The sequence below is a fragment of the Pristis pectinata genome, chromosome 6 (genome assembly GCF_009764475.1).
Source record: "Pristis pectinata isolate sPriPec2 chromosome 6, sPriPec2.1.pri, whole genome shotgun sequence".
NCBI classification, from domain to species: Eukaryota; Metazoa; Chordata; class Chondrichthyes; order Rhinopristiformes; family Pristidae; genus Pristis; species Pristis pectinata.
In genome coordinates this window covers 102,658,776-102,681,444 of record NC_067410.1, presented here as the reverse complement: position 1 = coordinate 102,681,444, position 22,669 = coordinate 102,658,776, and the positions used below count along the sequence as shown (strand labels likewise).

At 43.9% G+C, this 22,669-nt stretch overlaps 2 protein-coding genes across 2 annotated transcripts in view; both read right to left on the bottom strand.

Annotated features, from left to right (window-relative positions):
• The window catches only part of LOC127571658 (type-1 angiotensin II receptor-like), a 28,795-nt gene extending 19,833 nt beyond the window's left edge, over nt 1-8,962 (bottom strand). Inside the window, exon 1 of the mRNA XM_052018239.1 lies at nt 8,683-8,962. The gene's annotated coding sequence lies outside the window, so the exon portion shown is untranslated. The remainder of the gene's footprint in view (nt 1-8,682) is intronic.
• The window catches only part of LOC127571659 (carboxypeptidase B-like), a 111,012-nt gene that overhangs the window by 42,254 nt on the left and 46,089 nt on the right, over nt 1-22,669 (bottom strand). The gene's annotated exons all lie outside the window — the stretch shown is intronic.

Below are 22,669 nucleotides of genomic sequence, written 5' to 3'. Positions count from 1 at the left end.
CAAAGACTGTTTCTTTCCCTTCTTGGAAAACGAGAACATAAATTAGTTTTAAATTGCAATGAGGCTGAGGGAGGGATGGATAGGACAAAGGGAATCTCTCTGACAAGGTGAGGCCAGGGTTGCTATGAGGATAATGTTACGTACCAGCAACAATAGAAACATACCTAGTCATGTACAAGTGTTAAAAACTATTTTATTAATAACTACTTGTAATAATAAGAAAAATAAAAACGTTAGATATCAAACATAATCCCCAAAACTAAACTCAAAGTGTGTGTGTGGCAAATTCCCAAACCCCAAGTCTAGGAATAGTTCTCAAAGTTCAGTTCAGCAAGTCATAAGGTGAAACGTGAGCAAAAGGCTTTTGCAAAACCACCGTTGACTGAAGAGAAGATGTAGAGGGAAATTACAAAATCCACATGTTCCACAATGGAACCCATACGACACTTCAATCTCCAAAGATCTCCATTGCTTTGTTCCAAAGTATCTGCCATCCCGAAGACAGGCTGTCTGTCTGTCTGTCTGTGTCTCTTTCTCTCTCTCTCTCTCTCTTTCTCTCTCCCTCCCTCCCTCTCTCTCTCTCTCTCCCTCCCTCCCTCCCATCACCAAATAGCAAACAGACTTGTAACAATGAGATGTATTGGCCTCCTCCTGCTTCAGTTTCTTATGTTCTTCTGCAATGATCAGTGTACGCTTCAGGGACAACACGCCATCTTCCAATCAGACGTAATATATCCTTTCAGTAAGATCTGATCCTGACTTTGATGTTCCAATTTACACCCACTCGGAGTATATTTTAGTTGTCACTCTTACTCCACTCCTTTTGTTACTTACTCTGTCCTGCCTTTCACCCTTTCAAACACTCTTCCTCTTTATTTCTAATTCCTACGACCTCTCCCTTCCTAGTGACTAGTGGTGTTCCACAGGGGTCAGTGTTGGGTCCGTTATTTTTCACATTATATGTTAATGATCTGGATGACGGAACTGATGGCTTTGTGGCCAAGTTTGCAGATGATACAAAGATAGGTGGAGGGACAAGTAGCGTTGAGGAAGCAGGGAGTCTGCAGAAGGACTTGGACAGGTTGGGAGAACGGGCAAAGAAGTTGCAGGTGGAATAAAGCGTAGGGAAGTGTATGGTCATGCACTTTGGTAGAAGGAATAAAAGTGTAGATTATTTTCTAAACGGGGAGTGAATTCAGAAATCGGAGGTGCAAAGGGACTTGGGAGTCCTAGTGCAGGATTCCCTAAAGATTAACTTGCAGGTTGAGTCGGTAGTAAGGAAGTCAAATGCAATGTTAGCATTCATTTTGGGAGGACTAGAATATAAAAGCAAGGATGAAATGCTGAGGCTTTATAAAGCATTGGTCAGACCACATTTGGAGTATTGTGAGCAGTTTTGGGCCCTGTATCTAAGCAAGGGTGTACTGGCGCTGGAGAGGGTCCAGAGGAGGTTTACGAGGAAGATCCTGATGATGAAAGAGTTAATGTATGAGGAGTGTTTGATGGCTCTGGCCCTGTACTTGCTGGAGTTTAGAAGGATGAAGGAGAATCTCATTGAAACCTACCAGATATTGAAAGGCCTGGATAGAGTGGACGTGGAGACGATGTTTCCAGTAGTGGGAGAGTCTAGGACCAGAGGGCACAGCCTCAGAATAAAAGGACATCCCTTTAGAAGAGAGATGAGGAGGAATTTCTTTAGCCAGAGGATGGTGAATCTGTGGAATTCATTGCCACAGACGGCTGTGAGGCCAGGTCATTGGATACATTTAAAGCGGAGGTTGATAGGTTCTTGGTTAGTAAGGGCCACAAAGGTTATGGGGAGAAGGCAGGAGAATGGGGTTGAAAGGGGAAAATAAATCAGCCATGATCGAATGGCAGAGCAGACTTGATGGGCTGGATGGCCTAATTCTGTTCCTATGTCTTATGGTCTATGGTCTCTTTAACTATCAAAGTTTTATGGAAGGTCTTCAATCTGCATTGTCAACTCTGGTTCTCTCACCACAGATGCTGCCTGACCTGCTGAGTATTTCCTGCTTTTTTAAAATATTTTTTTTATTTCCAGCTCTTCAGGATTTGTCTTTTGTCCCCTCCAAAGGAAGCAGCACAGCTGATAGATCTGCTGCCTCACAGCTCCAGCCACTGGGGTTCAATCCTCAGCTCCAGTGTTCTCCGTGTGGAGTTTTAACATTCTCCCTGTGACTGCATGGGTTTCCTCCGGGTGTTCCGGTTTCCTCCCACACCTCAATGACGTGCAGGTTGGTAGTTTAATTGGCTGCTGTAAGTTGCCCCAGGAGCATAGGTGAGTGGTAGAACTTGAGGGGGAATTGATGGGAATGTGGGGAGAAGAAACTGGGATTGGAGTAAATGGGTGTCTGATGATGCTGAATTGCTCTATGATTCTCTGTGTCATCTCACAGCACAGTCATGTTTCTGATAAGTTGCCACAGGCACCAGATGCCTGGTGATTAGGAGAAAAACAGCTACATTTTACAGAATTTAATAGAATGAAAATAACATTTTCCAGATTATAGTTTCCCCTCTTGTGAATAAACAAACACAAAATGATTGGCATTTTTAAAAACACAGGCATGCTTTAATTTTAATGCTCTTGGGTTTTTTTTTTGCTTATAGCACTCATTATATTAATGAGTTGTATTGTTTTTGGACACACTGCTGCTTTTGATGCTAATCCATTCAAGTTCACACAACCTGCGTTTGGCCTTCATACCAACTACAGTCTCCTGGCCAATTGGTGTTTCCAAGGTAACCAGCCTCATACATGGCAACAAAGGAACTCTGAAAAAATATATAAATTAGTAGCAGGAGTCGACCGTCGAGCTCTTCAGGCCTGCTCTGCCATTCATCGAGATCATGGCTGATCTTTGACCTCAATGCCATTTTCCAGCTGTATTCCCATATCCCTTGATTCCCTTAATATCCAGAAATCTACCCAACTGTTTTGAATGAACTCAGAGACCGAGCATCCACAGTGCTCCAAGGTAGAGAACTCCGAAGATTCACCACCCTCTAAATGAAGCAATTTCTTCTCATCTCAGACCTAAATGGCCTTTTTATTTTGAGACTGTGGACCTTGGTTCTACAATCCTCATCCAGGAGAAATATTCTCCTTACATCCAGTCTCTTGAGTGTTGTAAGAATTTTGCAAGTTTCATTGAGATCTCTCCTCATGTATGAAGGTTCTTGCCCGGGACACATACTAGCCCACAGGAAAGAGTCAGCACAGGGGACAGTCCCACCACACTGTGAACACTGATAAGTATAAATGGGACTCTCATTGATACTGAAACCCCAAGAGTCGGCACAGGAGGATATATGGTCAGTAAAAAGTGCCAACAATTATCTACAGCACAGAACAAAGCCACTTGGCCAATGTGGTCTATCCCAGAGTTTCTTTCTCTCTCCTGGGCTGTTCTAGCTTTTGAATGGATTTATTATTGAGGCGAATTCCCTGTCACCCATTTTCAGATAACTGGGAGCTTTCCATCCCTAAGAAGGCAATCTTAGACTCAGAGCGAGGTACAGCACAAAAACAGGCCCTTTGACCCACTGAGTCTGTGGTGACCATCAACCAACCATTTACACTGACCCAACATAATTCCCGTTTCTTTATTCTCCCCACATTCTCACTGACTCTCCGCAGATCCTACCAGGGGCAACTTACAGTGGAGAATTAGCTGACCAATCACCTTCTTTATTTGTTTCTGGCACAGAACATAGTAGAGCCCAGGAACAGGCCCTTCTGCCCATGATGTCTGTGCTGACCATGATGTCAATTTAACCTGCACATCTGCCTGCAGTTTGCCTGCATCATGGTCTGGTGTCATGATGTCTGGTCTATTTTCCTCCATTCCCTACCTGTTCATGTGTCTGGCTAAATGCCTCTTGAATGTTGCTGTCATACCTTTTCCGTCACCTCCCCTGGCAGTGCATTCCAGGCACCCACCACTCTCTGTGTAAAAAACTTGCCTCGTAAATCTCCTTTAAACTTTCCTCCTTTCACCTTACAGCTACACCCCGTAATATTTGACATTTCCATCATGGGAATAAGACTTTGACTATTCACCTTATCTATGGCAGGCAGGATAGTGTAGCGGTTAGCGGAACACTATTACAGCGCCAGCGACCCGGGTTCAATTATGGCCACAGTCTGTAAGGAGTTTGTACGTCCTACCCGTGACTGCATGGGTTTCCTCCGGGTGCCCTGGTTTCCTCCCACATTCCAAAAGGCGTACAAGTTAGGAAGTTGTGGGCATGCTATGTTGGCACTGGAAGCGTGGCAACACTTGTGGGCTGCCCCAGAACACACTACACAAAAGATGCATTTCACCGTGTGTTTCGATGTACGTGTGACTAATAAAGAAATCTGATCTCATCTTAACTTATCCTATCATAATTTTAGATACTTGGATCAGCTTGCCCCTCAGCCTCTGATGCTCCAGAGAAAACAATCCAAGTTGTTCAACCTCTCTTTATATCTAATACAGGTAGTTCTGCTGTAAAGTGGTAGTTAAGTTCCTAAGAAACCTTGTTTTATAGAAAGTTACATTATAGCGGAACAAGCTATAGTTGAGAAACAAAGGACTGCAGATGCTGGAATCCAGATGAAAAACACTATGATGCTGAAGGATCTCAGCAGGCCAGGCAGCATCCGTGGAGAAAAGGAGGCTGTCAATGTTTCGGGTCAGGACCCTTCTTCAGGACAGAAGGCTATAGTTGCCTTCAAAGCACAGATTTTCCTGACCACACTCGCGTAATAACCAATGCAGCCTGCGCAATGCAAATGGTGTTCCAAAATCTATTAATTGTGTTATAACCAATTCGCATTACGGAAGCACGGGTTACAACGCAACTAACTCTCCAATCCAGGACGTGAGTATTGCTCTTCTTAACTCTGGTTCAAAGCCAGTTTCATTGCTTTTTGACACTCACCAAGTCAACGTCATCAACATCCCTTCAAAAATCAAATGCTAAAACTTGTGCACACAATGGTGTGATTGGTCCCATTCATTACTGTGAAAGAGTTTGGTTCGACAGTCTTAAAAATGCAAAGAAAATTAATAGAGAGCCACAATGTGTCTGAATTTACGTAGTGGCCCATATAGTATTTCTAATAATTAAAGAATTAGTGAAGAGGGAAGATACACTCAGCTTAACAAGCATGGTGGAGAAGGTTAGAAGCACATGCAAACAGTTATTAGATTATGAAATCATTATCACAGACATATTGAACAACATTAAGAGGGAATTAAACAATTAAAGCAGAACTAGGGAAGTGGGGTCAGAGAAGGGTGAACTGTTAGGGAAGCTGGAATTGCAATAAAGTTTGGAGAGTGGTGCACAGTATTTTGAACTCGAACCAGGGCCACCCACGGGAAACACATTTCACTTTGACCACATAACCCGATATTGACGTTTCTGGTCATGTTTAAAGTGATCATTTTCACCGCCCCCTCTCCATTTCCTCACCACTCCTCTCAGTTCCCCACTCCCTGCCGCTGATGCCCAATCGCTGCCCCCACACCTGTCTACTTGCCCCAGCTTCGGTACTTCTCTCCATCTTCATCTTGATATTATCTTATGACATAGAAGGAGGCCATTCAGACCATCAAGCCTATGCTGACCCTTGGAGCAATTCCTTTTCTGTAGCCTATTCTCTCTCATGTGGCCGTCAGCTCCATGCCCATCTTACCAAAACAAAAGAGCTGTTCGCTGACTTCAGGAAGTGAGGTGGTGAACATGCTCCTGTTCACTTCAATGGTGCTGAGGTAAATTTGCCAATTTACCCGACCTGTGCCTCAGTGAAGCACAGTGACAGACCTGTCCTCTCTTTTCCTGTACTACATGATTCACTGCCATCGTTTCTGCACCCCAGTGTTTTATAACGATGGATCTGTCTTCACAAGTATTATACCCCAGTCTTATAGATACCGAGTGTACACACTCTACTGACTCATTGTAACTGCACTGTGTAATGAATTGACCTGTACGATCAGTATGCAAGACAAGTTTTTCACTGTACCTTGGTACAAGTGACAATAATAAAACAATACCAATACCAATAGATAAGCAGGCCTGTTCCCAAAAGTACTGGAGCTCATTGTTATACAGTGACAAACTATCTCCACCAGTATTGTGCATAAGTGTTTTACTGTTCCTACCAGTACTAAGATTACACAGTTTCAGACAATGCTGGAAAATATAGTAAAAATGTAAAGGCTTCAGACAGGGTACAAAAGTGATGTAGCAAAATGATTCCATGGATGACTGGCTGTAGTTATAAATTTTTTTAAAATTTTATTTACAGTGTGGTAACAGGCCCTTTCGGCCCAACGAGTCCGCGCCGCCCATTTTAAACCCAAATTAAACTACCCGTACGTCTTTGCAATGTGGGAGGAAACCAGAGCACCCGGAGGAAACCCACTCAGACACGGGAGAACATACAAATTCCTTACAGATGGCGACGGGAATTGAACCCCGATCGCTGGCGCTGTAATAGCGTCGTGCTAACCACTACAATTACAGCAATTACACCGCTTACAGCAGTGGATAGACTGGAGAATCTGGGTTTACTCTTCTTGGAACAGATGAGGTTGAGAAGGAAACTGATTATGAAGGGTCTAGAGAGAATGAAAGGAGAGAGACTGTTCCCATTGGTGGAAGCAGACGAAGAATGAAAGAGACTGTCTAACAAAACCAAAGTGACATGAGGAATGTACAGGATGTAAAGTGAAGGCAGATTCAATCATGGTGTTCAAATGGGAGCTGGATAAGCACCTTCAAGGAAATTTTTAGGGCCATGGGAAGATGTAAGGGGAATGGAATTAGCTCTTTCATTGAGCTAGAATTGAGATGATGGCTGAATGGCCTCTTTCAAAGTTTGACCCTTCCTGTGATTCAGTGATTCTGTGACCTGGGCACAAGCTTCTGGCTGTCATGTTACCGCAGTAGTGAGGGATTGCTGCACTGCTCTGGGTGACACATTGAACCAAGGCTGTCTTTTCTCAGCTGAATCCCAAAGATCTCATAGGGATATTTAACATAGAGTGAAAGATTTCTCTCAAGCATCCTCACCGACATTCATCAACCATAAAAAAGAGTTTATTTGATCAATATCTCTTGCTATTTGTGACGGTGAGTTTCAGATTAGCACTTTAAGTGATAACAATTTAAAAATACTTACACAATGGAGGCCATCAATGTTGCAATCTAAATACATCTTTCTTAAATTAGAAGTATTTTTGTTGTTGTTTGCAAGTTATTACTAGGCTAGACAATGTTTACCTGTCATATTAATGTTTTAAAAGGGGCACTATTTTTACAGAAGGTTCTTTGACAGACTCATTCTTGCTGGAGAAGAAATCTTGTGGGAATTTTTTTTCTCACAAGGAAATGATTTTTGTTATAAATAATTAAAAACAATGAAAATATTCACAAAGGCTCTGCCCTTTTAAAGCTTAAGGGGAAGTTAGCACTTGTCCTGGTAGAAAGCGTGGAAGAAAATCACCCAGTGGAGTATGACTTGCCTGTATTAAAACACACTGACTCTCTACCCATTGGTGTAAGTATGTGGAAAATCCTGGGTACACTTTCTTTACAAATATAGGACACTACAGCACAGTACAGGCCCTTCAGCCCACAATGTAGTGCCAACATTTTATCCTGTTCTAAGATCTATCTAACCCTTCCCTCCCACATAGCCCCCTATTTTTCTATCATTCATGTACACTGCTGTGTAGTCCTGTCCTTCGACAATGAGTGGGATTGTGCCCAGTTTGGGAGATCCATGCAGTCAATGTTTTACATTCATCTCTGGTGGAGGAAAGTCTGCTTTTAATCATATTCAATGTTCTAAAGAATTTCTACAAATTCTGAAATGTCATTTTTACTGGTGTCTAAGTCACACCCTGTGATTCTTATTCCAGGATGTGAATGTGACTATCTAATTATGCATATTGACAAAAAGTGAAAACTCACTTTTTACACCTTTTCCATGCTTGTGATTATAGTTACAGTACACCAGTGAGTTATACACACCATTGAATCATCAGTTGTGACTTAGCTAGGATGCAGTCCTGGGTCTGGAACTGAAAGCTGCAATTCTGTTGAATTCATTCTCCAGTGGCCTGCCTGTTAAAATCTAGACTGACTCTCCAGGGGATGGGGTCTTGCATGGCTAAAGATGCCATCTTTTGAATGAGGTGTTAAACCAATGCTAACTCAAGTGGACTTAGGAGAGTAAACGTGCTTTATGTTGTTATTGTACCTGCCTCAACCACTTCCTCAAGCAGCTTTTTCCATATATGTACTACCCTCTGGGTGAAGAAGTTGGTCCCCAGGTTCCTTTTTAAATCTTTCACCTCTCATCTTAAACCCATGCCCTCTAGTTTTTGATTGCTTTTCCCCGGGAAAGAGACTGTGAGCATTCACCCTATCTATGCCCCTCGTGATTTTACACACCCTTATAAGGTCAACATAGTAATATTGATCAGAGAGAACACAGCTTTCCATCATAATCAAATGTGGCATAGAAATGAATAGTTCTATGTATAGGCACCAGGAAGAAGAATAAAATTGCTGGAATTCGCCCTGGCTACATTTCTATAAGGTTATCGGGTAAATAAAACAAAGGCCCCTTTAAATGAAGAACGATGTCTTGCTTACCTGTTGATTGACCAGTGCTTGGGGTTCTCAGTCTGATTGGGTGCCAAGCCTTTTGCCTGAGCAAGATGTGGGCATTTCTGTGGGTAGATGCCTTGAAGAATGGCAGGTTTTATACTCAGCCTGACGCCCACCAGGGGAGGTGTGGGTGCTCTCAGATGCGGGTCAGGATGAGCTTCTCCTCTTTGAACTGCGAACAGTGTTTAAATCTGCTTCTCGGAAGCAGTGAGAGATTTACAACCCAATTTCCTGAAGGAGGTTTATTGCTGGCTGCTTTGTTCCATTTGCTGTGAAACATTGGGCTCAAGTGATCTGCACTGTGACTCTTGTTCCTCGTTTGTTTATAATAATCCTCTGCGTCATTAATTAAGTTCTGGTTCAGTAACGGAAATGAGTACAAAATAGGGTCTCATGCACTCCAGAAATAATCTGCCTTAACCATTTAGTCACCAACTGTCTTTGGCTATACCCAATTTCCACATTTATTTTACACAGTAATGCAATGGTTATTACATACTAAAATAATCTCATTAGTTTGATAAACCTTGAATGTTTTTTTATCTCATATTATTTGCTTTTGACTTTCTTGTAATAAGGCCACTTCCACTTAGATTATGCCTTTTAACCATGTGCACTGCTGATGAAGAGTTGACCCAATAAGTGTCTTCAAAGGTGAATTTCAATTGCAGAGTCAGGATTTGGAGCAGAACGCTTGAAGAAAGGTGAGTCTCTGTGCCTGAGCTGGTGAGTTTTACCTTGCAAGAGTCTAAATGAGGCACATTTGCGAATTATTACCTGCTGATTGGCTTATTAACAGCAGCAAATAAAGGTAAGGCAAGTATAAGTGGAGTAGTCATTTTGGGAGTGGCCATTATGTCAGTGTTGGAGTGGGGAAGCTGAGGCTTTGGTGAGAAGAGGTGAATGACATAAGTCTCTAGTAGGTTTCTTTCTTTTATTTGGTGTTCCCTGCAGTGCAGAGTCGTGAGAATGGCTCCAGGGTCAGTGGTATGTTCAGCTTGTGAGATGTGGGAATTCTGGGAGATATTCAGTCTTCCTGATAACTACATATGCACGAGGTGCATCCAGCTGCAGCTCCTTACAGACTGTGTTAGGGAACTGGGGAACTGGAGCTGCAGCTGGATGACCTTCCTATCCTACAGGATACTGAGGTGTATGTAGACAAGAGCTACAGGGAGGCAGTCACTCTGAAGCTGCAGGTAGCTGGGTTCCTGTCAGGGGAAGGACTGAGAATAGGCAGATAGTGCAGAGTACCCCTGTGGCTGTTCCCCTCAATAACAGTTATACTGCTTTGGATACAGTTGGAGGGGGGAAGGAACAGCCTACTAGAGGAAAGCCACAGTGACCAGGTCTCAGGCACTGAGCCTGGTTGTGTGAGGCAGAAGGGAAGGGGGGAGAAGAGGAGAGTGGTAGTGATAGGGGATTCCATAGTAAGGGGGTCAGACAGGAGATTCTGTGGATGTGAGAGACACTCCAGGATGGCATATTGCCTCCCTGCTGCCAAAGTCAGGGATGCCTCTGATCGGGCCCACAGCATTCTGAAGGGGGAGGGTGAATAGCCAGAGGTCGTAGTACATATTGGTACCAATGACATAAGTAGGAAAAGAGATGAGATCCTGAAGAGGGAATATAAGGAGTTAGGTAGGAAGCTGAAAAACAGGACCTCAATGGTAGTAATCTCTGGATTGCTGCCTGTACCATGTGCCAGTGAGGGTAAGAATAGGAAGATTTGGCAGATGAATGTGTGGCTGAGAAATTGGTGCTGGGGGCAGGGTTTCAGATTTGTTGATCATTGGGATCTCTTCTGGGGAAAGTATGACCTGTACAAAGGGATGGGTTACCCCTGAATGGGAGGGGTACCAATATTCTTGCGGGCAGGTTTGCTAGAACTGTTGGGAAGGGTTTAAACTAGTTTGGTGGGGGATGGGAACCAGAGTGATAGGTCAGAGCTTGGTTCATCTACTGTACAAGTAGATGCAGAGTGTAAAAAGACTGTGATGAGGGATATGTAGTTGAAAGGGCAAAATTGCAGTCAGTTGGATTGGCTGAAGTGTCTATTTTAATGTGAGAAGTATCAGGAACAAGGCTGATGAACTTAGAGCATGGGTAAGTATGTGGAACTATAATGTGGCTATTACAGAGACTTGGCTGTCGCAAGGGCAGGAATAGCTGCTGGATATTCTGGGGTTTAGATGTTTCAAAAAGGACAGGGGCAGAGGTAAGAAGTGGGGGAGTGGCTTTGCTGATCAGGGACAGTGTCACAGCTGTAGAAAGGGAGGACGTCTTGGCGGAATCGTCCACTGAATCAGTGTGGGTGGAAGTCAAACAGAAAGGGAGTGATCACTCTATTGGGAGTGTTCTACAAACCCCTCAATAGCAGCAGAGACATTGAGGAGCAGATTGGGAGGCAGATTTTGGAGAGGTGCAAAATTAACAGGGTTGTTGTCATGGGTGACTTCAACTTCCTTAATATTGATTGGCACCTCCTTGGTGTTAAGGGGATAGATAGGACAGAGTATGTTTGGTGTGTACCGGAAGGATTCCTGACAGTATGTGGACAGGCCACCTAGAGGAAAGGCTGTACTGGACCTGGTACTGGGCAATGAGCCTGATCAGGTTTCAGATCTCTCAGTGGGAGAGCATTTTGGAGATAGTGACCACAACTCCTTGACCTTTACCATAGCCTTGAAGAGGGATAGGAGCAGATGATATGGGAAAGTATCTAACTGGGGGAGGGGGAATTATGATGCTATTAGGCAGGAACTTGGGAGTGTAAATTGGCAATGGATGTTCTTGGAAGTGCACAGTGGAAATGTGGAGGTTAAGGAGTACTTGCATGATGCTCTGAATATGTTTGTCCCATTGAGGCAGGGTAAGGATGGTAGAGTGAAGGAACTGTGTTTGACAAGAGATGTAGAATATCTTGTCAAGAGGATGAAAGAAGCTTACATAAGGTTAGAAAGTAATGATCAGACAGGGCTCTGGAGAGTTACAAGACAGGCAGGAGAGAGCTTAAGAATGGATTTAGGAGAGCTAGAAGGGGGCATGAGAAGGCCTTGGCAAGTAGGATTAAGGAAAACCCCAAGGCAGTCTACACGTATGTGAAGAATACTAGATGGCTAGAGTGAGGGTAGGACTGATCAGGGATAAGAGGAAACATGTGCCTGGAGTTGAAAGAGGTAGGGGAGGTCCTTAATGAATACTTTGCTTCAGTATTCACCAGAGAGACCTTGACATTTGAGAATGACATACAACACATTGATATGCTGGGGCACCTTGATGTGAGGAAAGAGGATGTACTGGAACTATTGAAAAATCTTAAGATAGATAAGTCACCAGGGCCAGATGGGATATATCCAAGGTTTGTACAGGAAGTGAGGGAAGAGATTGTTGCGCCTTTGGCAATGATCTTTGTGTCCTCACTGGCCACAGGAGTAGTGCCAGATGATTGGAGGGTGGCAAATGTTGTTCCTTCTTTTAAGAAAGGGAGTAGGGACAACCCTGGGGATCACAGACCAGTGAATCTTACTTCAGTGGTGGGCAAATTACTGGAGAAGGTTCTTAGACAGGATTTATGGGCATTGAGAGAAGCATAGGCTGATGAGGGTCAGTCAGCATGGCTTTGAGGGGGAGGTTGTGCCTCAAGTCTGATTGAATTCTTTGAGGATGTGCCAAAGCACATTGATGAAAGTAGAGCAGTGGATGTGGTGTACATGAATTTTAGTAAGGCACTTGATAAGGTTCCCCATGATGATCTTATTCAGAAGGTCAGGAGGCATGGGATCCAAGGAAATTTGGCTGTGTGGGTTCAGAATTGGTTTGCCCATAGAGGGTGGTGGTAGATGGAACATATGCTGCCTGGAGGTTGGTGACCAGTGGTGTTCTGCAGGGATCTGTTCTGGGACCACTGCTCTTTGTGACTTTTATAAATGACTTGGATGAGAATGTGGAAGGGTGGGTTAGTAAGTTTGCTAATGATACAAAGGTTGGTGGTGTTGTGGATAGGTTTCTGTAGATTACAACAGGATATTGATAGAATGCAGAGCTGGGCTGAGAAGTGGCAGATGGAGTTCAACCTGGATAAGTGTGAAAGTGATACATTTCAGGAGATTGAATTTGAAGGCAGAATACAAGGTTAATGGCAGGACTCTTAGCAGTGTGGAGGAACACGGATCTTGGGTCCACATCCATATATCCCTCAAGGTTGCCGCACAGGTTGATAGGGTTGTTAAGAAGGCATATGGAGTGTTGGCCTTTATTAGTTGGGGTATTGAGTTCAAGAGCTGTGAGGTGATGTTGCAGCTCTATAGAACTCTGGTGAGACCACACTTGGAGTATTGTGTTCTGTTCTGGTCACCTCCTTGTAGAAAGGATGTGGAAGCTTTAGGTAGAGTGCAGAGCAGATTACCAGGATGTTGCCTGGGTTGGAAAGTATGTCTTATGAGGATAGGTTAAGTGAGCTAGGGCTTTTCACTTTGGAGAGGAGGAGGATGAGAGGTGACTTGAGAGGTGTACAAGTTGATAAGAGGCATAGATCAAGTGGACAGTCAGAGACTCTTTCCCAGGGTGACAATGGCTAACATGAGGGGAGATAATTTTAAGGTGATTGGAGGAAGGTATAAGGGGGATGTCAGGGGTAAGTTTTTTAGTGGTGGGTGCATGGAATGCACTGCTGGCAGAGTTTGTGGGGGCATACATTAGGGACATTTAAGAGACTCTTAGACACATGAATGATAGGAAAATAGGTGGCTATGTGGGAGGGAAGGGTTAGATAGATCTTAGAGCAGGATGAAATGTCAGCACAACATTGTGGGCTGAAGGGCCTGTACTGTGCTGTAGTGTTCTATGCTTTAAAGTTATGGCTGTTATTTTCTAGTTCACTTTTGGGATCTGTGCGTCATTGGCAAGGTCAACACTTGTAGCCCATCCCTAATTTCCCTTGAAGGTGGTGTTGAGCCAACTTAAACGTTCTGCAGAGCTTTTCGTGGTGATACTTCCACAATGTTGTAAGGTATTTAGACCCAGTGACGATGAAGTATGCCCAAGTCAGGGTGGTGTGACTTGGAGGGGACCCTGCAAGTGGTGGTGTTCCCATGTGTCTACTGTCCTTGGTAGAGGACAAAGGTTTGGATAGTGTTGTCAGAATAGCCTGAGCAAGTAACTGCATGGTATTTTGCAGCTGGTACACATTTCAGCCACTGTTCCTGTAGTGTGGCAATGAATGTTTAGGGTGGTTGATGTGGTGTCAATCAAATGGGTTGCTTTGTCCTGGATGGTGTTGTTGGTGTTGCACTATCCAGGCATGTGGAGAATATAATTTCATATTCCTACTCTATGCCATATAGATTGAAAGGCCTTGATTATCAGGACATGAGTCACATGCTATAAGATAGCCAGCCTCTGACCTGTACAGACAGGCTATGGACCCAGCAGTGAGTGCACCTGCAGTATGTGGCTGGTACAGTTGAGTATCTGGTCAACATAACCCCTGGGATGTTAATGGTGGGGGACTCAATGATAGTACAAGAACATTAGAACTAAGAGCAGGAGTAGGCTATCTGGCCCTCAAAGCCCGCTCCACCAGTTATCATCTTGGCTGATCTTCTACCTCAAAGGCACTTTCCAACACTATCCCCCACATTCCTGGATTCCCTTCATGCCCAGGAATCGTCAATTTCTGATTAAGTGGACACAAGGACTGAGCCTCCACAACACTCCAAGGTAGAGAGTTCCCAAGGTGAGAGAAGAAATTTCTCATTTCATGACAAAACAACCCATGCCTTATTCTCAGACAGTGCCCTCTGATCCTGGACTCCCCATCCAGGGAAACATTCTCCCTGATTCTAGCCCCTCAGTTCTTTAAGAGCTTTGTATTCTTCTGAGATGTCCTCCCATTCTTGTGAACTCAAGAATATAATCCCTATCTCTCCTCATGAGGCAAATCTCTCATCCCTTATCAGTCAAATGAACCTTGGCCGCACTCACTCTATGGCAAGTATATCCTTTCTCAGGTAAGGAAACTAAAACTATCTACACTGCTCCCAGTGTGGTCTCAACAAAGCCCTCTACAATTTTAATAAACCTTCCTTAGTCCTCAAATCAAATGTTCTTTTACTAAAGGCTGAGATACCATTTGCCCTTCTACTTGCTTATTTCTCCTGTATGTTGACCTTCAGTGACATTGTACCAGCACACCCAGGTCCCTTTCAACATCAATGTGACCCAATCTCTCTCTCCATGTTACAATTATTCTGCATTTCTGTTATGTGCACTGAAATGGATGATCTGTTTTTTCTACACAATATTTAATCTGCCAGGTTCTCACTTAGTCACTCTGGCTCTTTTTATCTCCTTGAAGCTACCCTTTACGACCTCCTTGTAGCAGTTAGTGTAATGCTATTACAGCACCAGTGACCTGGGTTCAGTTCCTGCTGCTCCCAGAACATTCTCAGTAATACAAAAAGATGCATTTCGTTGTGTGTTTTGATGTACATGTGACTAATAAATTATCTTATCTTACAATCCCATTAGTCATTGAGTCATAGATCCATAGATCATGGAAACAGCCCAACTGGTCCATGCCAACCAAAATGTCCTACCCAAGCTAGTTCCATTTGTCAGCATTTGGCCTATAATCTTCTAAATCTTTCCTATCCATGTACCTATCCAACTGTCTTTTAGAAGTTGTTATTGTACCTGTCTCAACCACTTCCTCTGGCAGCTCATTCCACATACATACCACCCTTTGTGTTTTTTAAAAAAAATTACCCCTCAAGTTCCTATTAAATTATTCCCTTCACCTTAAACCTATGCCCTCTAGTTCTTGATTCACCATCCCTGTGAAAGAGACTGAGTGCATTCACCCTATCTATGCCCCTCATGGTTTTATACTCTGTGTGAGATTGTCATCAAACCTGGAAACGTGACAATTGGTCCCATCAGCCAAATCATTAAATTGTGACTAGCTGGAGCCAAGGTACCAATCCCTGCTAATCACTCCCTGCTAATCACATCCTGCCAATGTGAGAAGCATCTATTTTTTCCCCCACTCTTTGGCTTAAAATATATGCTTCACACCAGAGTATTCAGAGAAAAATAGTCAGTCAAACAAAGCCAGCAAGCAGTTTCTGTGGTGAACAGACAATTCCCCAAACCCAGTGTTGCACTGAAGGATGTGATGACAATCTGCACCCTTCCAGCCTTCCTCAGAGGACTAGCAGTCCAGGTGAAGGGTCTTGACCTAAGATATCAACTGTCCATTTACCTCAGGTGCTGTCTGACTTGCTGATTTCCTCCAGCAGCTTGTTTTTTGCTCCCCTGAAGACTTCTGCTTTTGCTTTCAGTTGTGCCTCAAGATTGGGGGAATGCACAAGAGATTCTGCAGATGCTAGAATCTGGAGCAATACACAAAGTGCTGGAGGAACCCAACAGGTCAGGCAGCATCCATGGAGGGAAATAAACATTTTGGGCTGAGACCCTTCATCAGGACTGGAAAGGAAGAGGGCAGAAGCCAGAAATAAGGTGGGAGGAATGGGAGGAGTACAAGCAGGCAAGGGATGGGTTGAGTCCAGGTGAGAGGGGGAAGGTAGGTGGGTTGGGGAGGGGGAGAAGATGTAATAAGCTGAGAGGTGATAAGTAGAGGAGGCCAAAGGCTGAAGAAGGAATCTGGTAGGAGAGGTCAGTGGACCATGAAATAAAGGGAGCGGTGGGGGGGGGTGGGAGAGAAAAAGGAGATGGGCAGGTCATCAAGGTGGGGAAAGGGAGCCATAGGAATAAGGGAAGGAATGGGGGAGGGAGAAAACGAGGGGTTGGGGTTACCGGAAGTTAGAGAAATCGATGTTAAGGCCATCAGGTTGGAGACTCCCAAGGTGGAATATGAGGTGGTGTTCCTCCAACCTGTATCTGGCCTCAATGTGGCAGTAGAGGAGGGCATGGGTAGACATGTTGGTGTGGGATGTGGCATTGAAGTGTCCCCTTGTTTTTCCTAGTCCTGCTGTCCCACATCTACTGAATCTGCCAGCCACACTGCATCCAGCCCCACTCAGAATGTCTGAGTTGCTAAAGTTACTGCAAAGTCCTGCAATACGTTTCAGCTGCCAACTGTCTGTGCCAATAGGTAGTGCTGCAGCCTCCCTGCTCCAGCAGCTCTGGTTCAATCCTGATCTCTGATGTGATCTGTATGGAGTTTTCACCTTTCCTGGTTACTGTGTGGGTTTTCCTGGGTGCTTCTGTTTCCTCTCACATCCTAAGCATGTGCTGGTTGTAGATCAATTGGCTGCTGCAAATTGCCTCAAGTAGGTGGTGGGGGTGTGGGGGAATGGATGGGGGATACAAGATGAAAAATAAGATTAGTGTAGATGAGTGCTTGCTGATGGGAAGGTGTGGTGGGACAAAGCACCTGTTTCTGTTTTGTATGAATCCGTTGACCTCCTTCGCCCTCCATCCCCATGCCCCCCGCCTTCTGGTTTAAGTCACATCAAGGCCATTTTGAAGCAGGGCCAAGCTGGATTTCAGCAACTTGCAAAAAGTTCCAGACTCAGCCATCACCATCTCTGGCACAACCCTTCCCACCATTCAAGTAGCAGAGACCCAAGAAGGTGTCATCCATCACTAAGGACCCTCACCATCTGGAACATGCCCTCTTCTCATTACTACCATTGTGGAGGAGGTACAGGAGCCTGAAGCCTCTCAGTCAACAATTCAGGAACAGCTTCTTCCTCTCTGCCATCAGATTTCTGAATGGTCCATGAACACTACCTCATTATCCTTTTTTTTCCACTTATTTATTTTTGTAATTATCATAATTTTGTCTTTGCACTGTACTGTTGCTGCAAAACAACAAATTTCATGTCAAGTCAGTGGTAATAAATTTGATTTTAATTTTCATTCAGAACAAGTTCAAATCACAACTCATGCACCAATCTGCTTTATTTCGTAAAGGAGTACACACTCCAAGGCCAGAGGAAAACTGTTTCAACCAGTCAGAATTTAATTATGCTGTTTGCCAAGTACTGTTGGTCCAGAGTTTCATGCCAAAATAATGTTAACTTTAATGGGGTTTGTCATCATGAAAGTATAAATCTCCCAGTGACATGCATTGAGGAAGATTTGTTGTATAAATTGCCATGAACTGCCATCAGTAACTCATCCTCATTCTCCCTTTTCTTTTGGAGGACATGCCAAATTTGAAGATTAAGCTTGAATTATCTTCGATGAATTACAGGGCTGATACTGAACAGCTTTAATATCCATTTAATGTTGCAATAACTAAGGTTACACTAATCAACCTCTCCAGCTCAGAAAGGATTAAGATTAGGGCTAAACCATGGGTTAAGGTTAAATCATTTAAACCATGGAGTTTATCCCTGAGGGCAGCAAACTCGGTTTTCTAAGATTTCAAAGAAATAAATATTTTTGTTTTGTTTCTTTTTACTCTTAATTCTGTTTATATTTGTTTAAGCCTGTTTTAAGACTTTAAAAACCAAACTGCTGGAGGAATTCAGTGGGTGAGGCAGCATTTGTAGAAGGGAAATGGACCGTTATGTTTCAAGTCAAAATGTCAACTGTCCATTTCCCTCTACAGCTGCCCCCTGACCTGCTGAGTTCTTCAGGCAGTTTGTTTTTGCTCCAGATTCGTACATGGGCAGTGTCTTTTCTTTCCATTAAGACTATCTAATCCTCTTTCCTTCTGTTTCTGCTTTAATTTCAAATGTCCTTTGTTAAGATATTGGGACAGTTGGTCTAAAAACTCATCATGATGTGGTTAAACTGTCTCACCTGCAGCTCCTTTGCTGGGAGAAGCCCCTCCATGCCCTTATCTCTCGACCCTCCCAGAACAATTTACTCCTGGTTGGACTCCTTCACTCTACTCTTCATAAATGTGAGGTCCTCCAAGAGTCTGCTGCCTTTGAGCTAGCTCATACTTGCTTATCAAAGGTGGAGTGATGAGAAAAGATCATATATAAGGGCAAAGGTAACTTTAAGGGGACACAGAAACTTGAAGAATTTCATTAGCAACATTTGTAATTAGTACTTTCTTACCATGTTCTGTCCATTAAATCTTCCAGAAAAGAATACAGATCTATTTCTATACTTTAGGATACCCCTGTCACTTGTCTTAAGCAAAGATATAATGCATATGCCCACTGAAAGCAATGACTGAGCTCAACCTTACACACATTATCCTGACACATACTCAATTCCCACCAAGTTCCTGTGAAGATGAGGCTGGTGACGAGAATATTCCAAATGTAATTTTATCAATCAGTTGTAAGATGCAACACTTTATTGCATTGATTTACAAGGCACACTCCAGGGTTAGGACTGTTGTAACTTGCAATGGTGTGCACAATGCAAAGTGCATTGAGAAATCAGCAGAGATATAATCATTTGATGATGTTTTACAGCTGGTTTGTTAAACAGTTGAACATAGGAACAGGAAAGATTAAAGGACCTGTATAATTAAGTTATTTGTTCCGTACCTTCCAACCTATCACTAAGAGGTTTGTCATGGTTGCAAATAGGTGGAAGAGATAACAGTTTAAAATTTAAAAGCACCATTATTATGGGCAGGATGTCTGTGCCTGAAAATTCTAATTATTATTGCCTAAGTTTTACTAAAGAGGGAATTGTGAGAGAATCAAGTGGGTGCAAGGATTAGGAAGGCAAATAATATGTTGATCCTAATCACAAAAGGATGCAGTACAGGAGTAAAGATGAACATTGAATTCAGTTTCAGATAAACTGCTCCCCCTTTGTCCCTTTTCTCTCTCCTTCTGATCTACCCAGTTCCTCCAATAACTTTTTTCTCTTCCCCCCCCCCCCTGACAATCCCAGTCTCCTATCCCCTGTTTCTTTCCCCTCCTTCACCCACTCCATCTCCCATCACCCACACACGCTTTCCACTGGATACCCTCCCCTCACTGTTCTCATCTTCCCACCCACCTCCCTTATTTGGTTCCGTGCTCCACCTTCCCTTCTAATCAGATGCCATCACCTGCAGCCCCTTGTTGCCTCCACCTATCGCCTCCCAGCCTCTGTCGTTATCGCCACCCTTCCCTCCTCCATCTGCCTATCACCCCTCCTCACCTTCATCCATCTGTCACTTGTCAGGTCTTGCTCCACCCCTTCCCCTCTCCTCTACACAAGCTATTTCCACCCCCCCCCCCCACACTCTTTCAATCCAGATGAAAGGTCTTGGCCCAAAATGTCCATTTCCCTCCACAGATGCTGCCTGACCTACTGAGTTCCTCCAGAATTTTGTTTGTTGCTCCAAATTCCAGCATATGTAGTCTCTTGTGTCTCCAATAAAAATATCTAATTGGATTTATATTTTCTTAGGTAGGTCCTTGTGATCAAGAATGACTTATTTCAGCTCTGGGGTTCCGTAGTGACTAATAACTCCAATGTGGGGAAACCCACAGATGGGGCAGAAGGTGACCAGTGGGGCAAACAGGTAGGGAATTTGTGATCAACACAAAATGCCAGAGGAACTCGGCAGGTCAGGCAGTATCTATGGAGTAAAATGGACAGTCAACATTTTGGGTGGAGACCCTTCATCTGGACTGAAAGGTAGAGGGGGAGATAGCCGTTATAAAAAGGCAGAGGGAAGGGTTAGCGCAGGAGCTGGCAGGCTTTCCCTCTATTCCCCCCCCCCCACCATCTTTCAGTCCAAATGAAGGGTCTCAACCTGAAACTTTGACGGTCCATTTCCCTCCATAGATATTCCCTAACCCACTGAGTTAAACACAGAACACTACAGCACAGCACAGGCCCTTTGGCCCACAATGTTGTGTCGACGTTTTATCCTGCTCTAAGATCTACTTAACCTTTCCCTCCCACATAACCTATTTTTCTATCATTCATGTTTCTATCTCTTAAATGTCCCTAATGTATCTGCCCCCACAACCTCTGCAGGCAGTGCATTCCATCCACCTACCACTCTCTGTTCGGAGGGGTGGGGGGGAGATAAAACTTACCCCTGACATCCCTCTTATACCTTCCTCCAGTCACCTTAAAATTATGTCCCCTTGTTTTTGCCACTGTCGCACTGGGTAAAAGTCTCTGACTGTCTATGCCTCTTATCATCTTGCACACCTCTATCGTCACCTCTCATCCTCCTCTCTAAAGATAAAAGCCCTAGCTCACTCAACCTATCCTCATAAGACATGCTCTCCAATCCAGGCAACATCCTGGTAAACCTACTCTGCACCATCTCTAAAGCTTCTACATCCTTTCTATAATGAGGTGACTAGAACCGAACACAATACTCCAAGTGTGGTCTGACCAGAGTTCTATAGAACTGCAACATAACCTTGCAGCTCTTGAATTCAATACCTTGACTAATGAAGGCCAATGCTCCATACCCTGCCTTAACAACCCTATTGACCTGCGTGGCAACCTTGAGGGATCTATGGACGTGGACCCCAAGATCCCTCTGTTCCTCCACACTGCTGAGTCCTGCTATTAACCTTGTATTCTGCCTTCAAATTTGATCTCCTGAAGTGTATCACTTCATTCCTCCAGCGTTGTGTGTTACTCCAGGTTCCAGCATCTTCAATCTCTTGTGTCTCCAGTGAACTTGTGATGTTGTCTGCTCCTTCCTCTGCTTACACAGGACTTCTGTGCATTCGGGCTGCTATTGAGAACCTCATAGCTTTGAGGTTCTCAACAGCAGCTCAAATGCTCATTCTCAATCTTGAGCAGTTAGATTCCCAGGGGTTGGAGGAGAGTTGATGGGAATATGGAGATTAACGTAGATGGGTGCTTGATGGATGACATGGACTCAGTGGGCTGAAGGGCCTTTTTCCATGTTGTATGACCCTATGATTATGAGTCAATGAGCGTGTTGCATTTCTTCAAGTTCAGAATAGAGATCCTGGAGTCTAGTATCAGGCCAATGTAGCTCACTGAGTGACATAGAAAGACTGCACAAAGAATTCACCAGACTGGTTCCAGAGAGAGTTGACTTGGTGAATGAGGTGATATTGGGTAACCTTTAGACTTAAGAAGAATAACAGCGTTTAAAAGACATTTGATAAGTGTATGGATAGGAAAGGTTTAGAGAGATGAGTCAAATGTGAGCAAATAGGACTAACTTAGATGGGCACCTTGGTCAGCATGGATAAGTTGGGCCGAAGGGCCTGTTTCCATGCTGTATGACTCTGACTCCATGGCTCTGATAAGGGATCTCATTAAAACTGATGAAAATCTAGCAAGGTTTAACATGCTGGGGAGGATATTCTAGCTGAAGTTCAGTCTCAGAATATGGGTACTTCTGTTAGGACTGAAGTGAGGAGAAATTTCCTCACTTAGAAGGAGGTGAACATTTAAAATCCTTTAATCTGGAGGATGGTGGAGACTTGGTCATTGAGTTCATTCAAAACAGGTTGATAGATTTCTGCATATTAAGGAAGTCAAGGGATCTGTGGCTAGTGCTGGAAAATGATTTGCAGATTCATAGATTTAAACAGCACAGAAACAGGCCCAACTCATCCATGCCAACCAAGATGCCTATCTACACTAATCCTGTTTGCCTGTGTTTGGCCCATATCCCTCTAAACTTTTCCTATCCATGTACTTGTCTAAATGCTTTTTGAACATTGTAATTGTACCTGCCTCAACCACCTCCTCTGGCAGCTCATTTCATATACCCACCACCCTCTGTGGAAAAACTTGCCGCTCAGTTCCCCTTTAAGTCTTTCCCCTCTCACCTTATCTATGCCCCTCATGATTTTATAAATCTCCATAAGGTCACCCCTCAACCTCCTTTGCTTCAGGGAAATCAGTCCCAGCCTATTCCAATCCCTGCCCAGGGAAATCAGTCCCAGCCTATCCAATCCCTGCCCAGGGAAAACAGTCCCAGCCTATCCAATCCCTGCCCAGGGAAAACAGTCCCAGCCTATCCAATCCCTGCCCAGGGAAAACAGTCCCAGCCTATCCAATCTCTATTGCACGATGTTGAGGGAGAAGA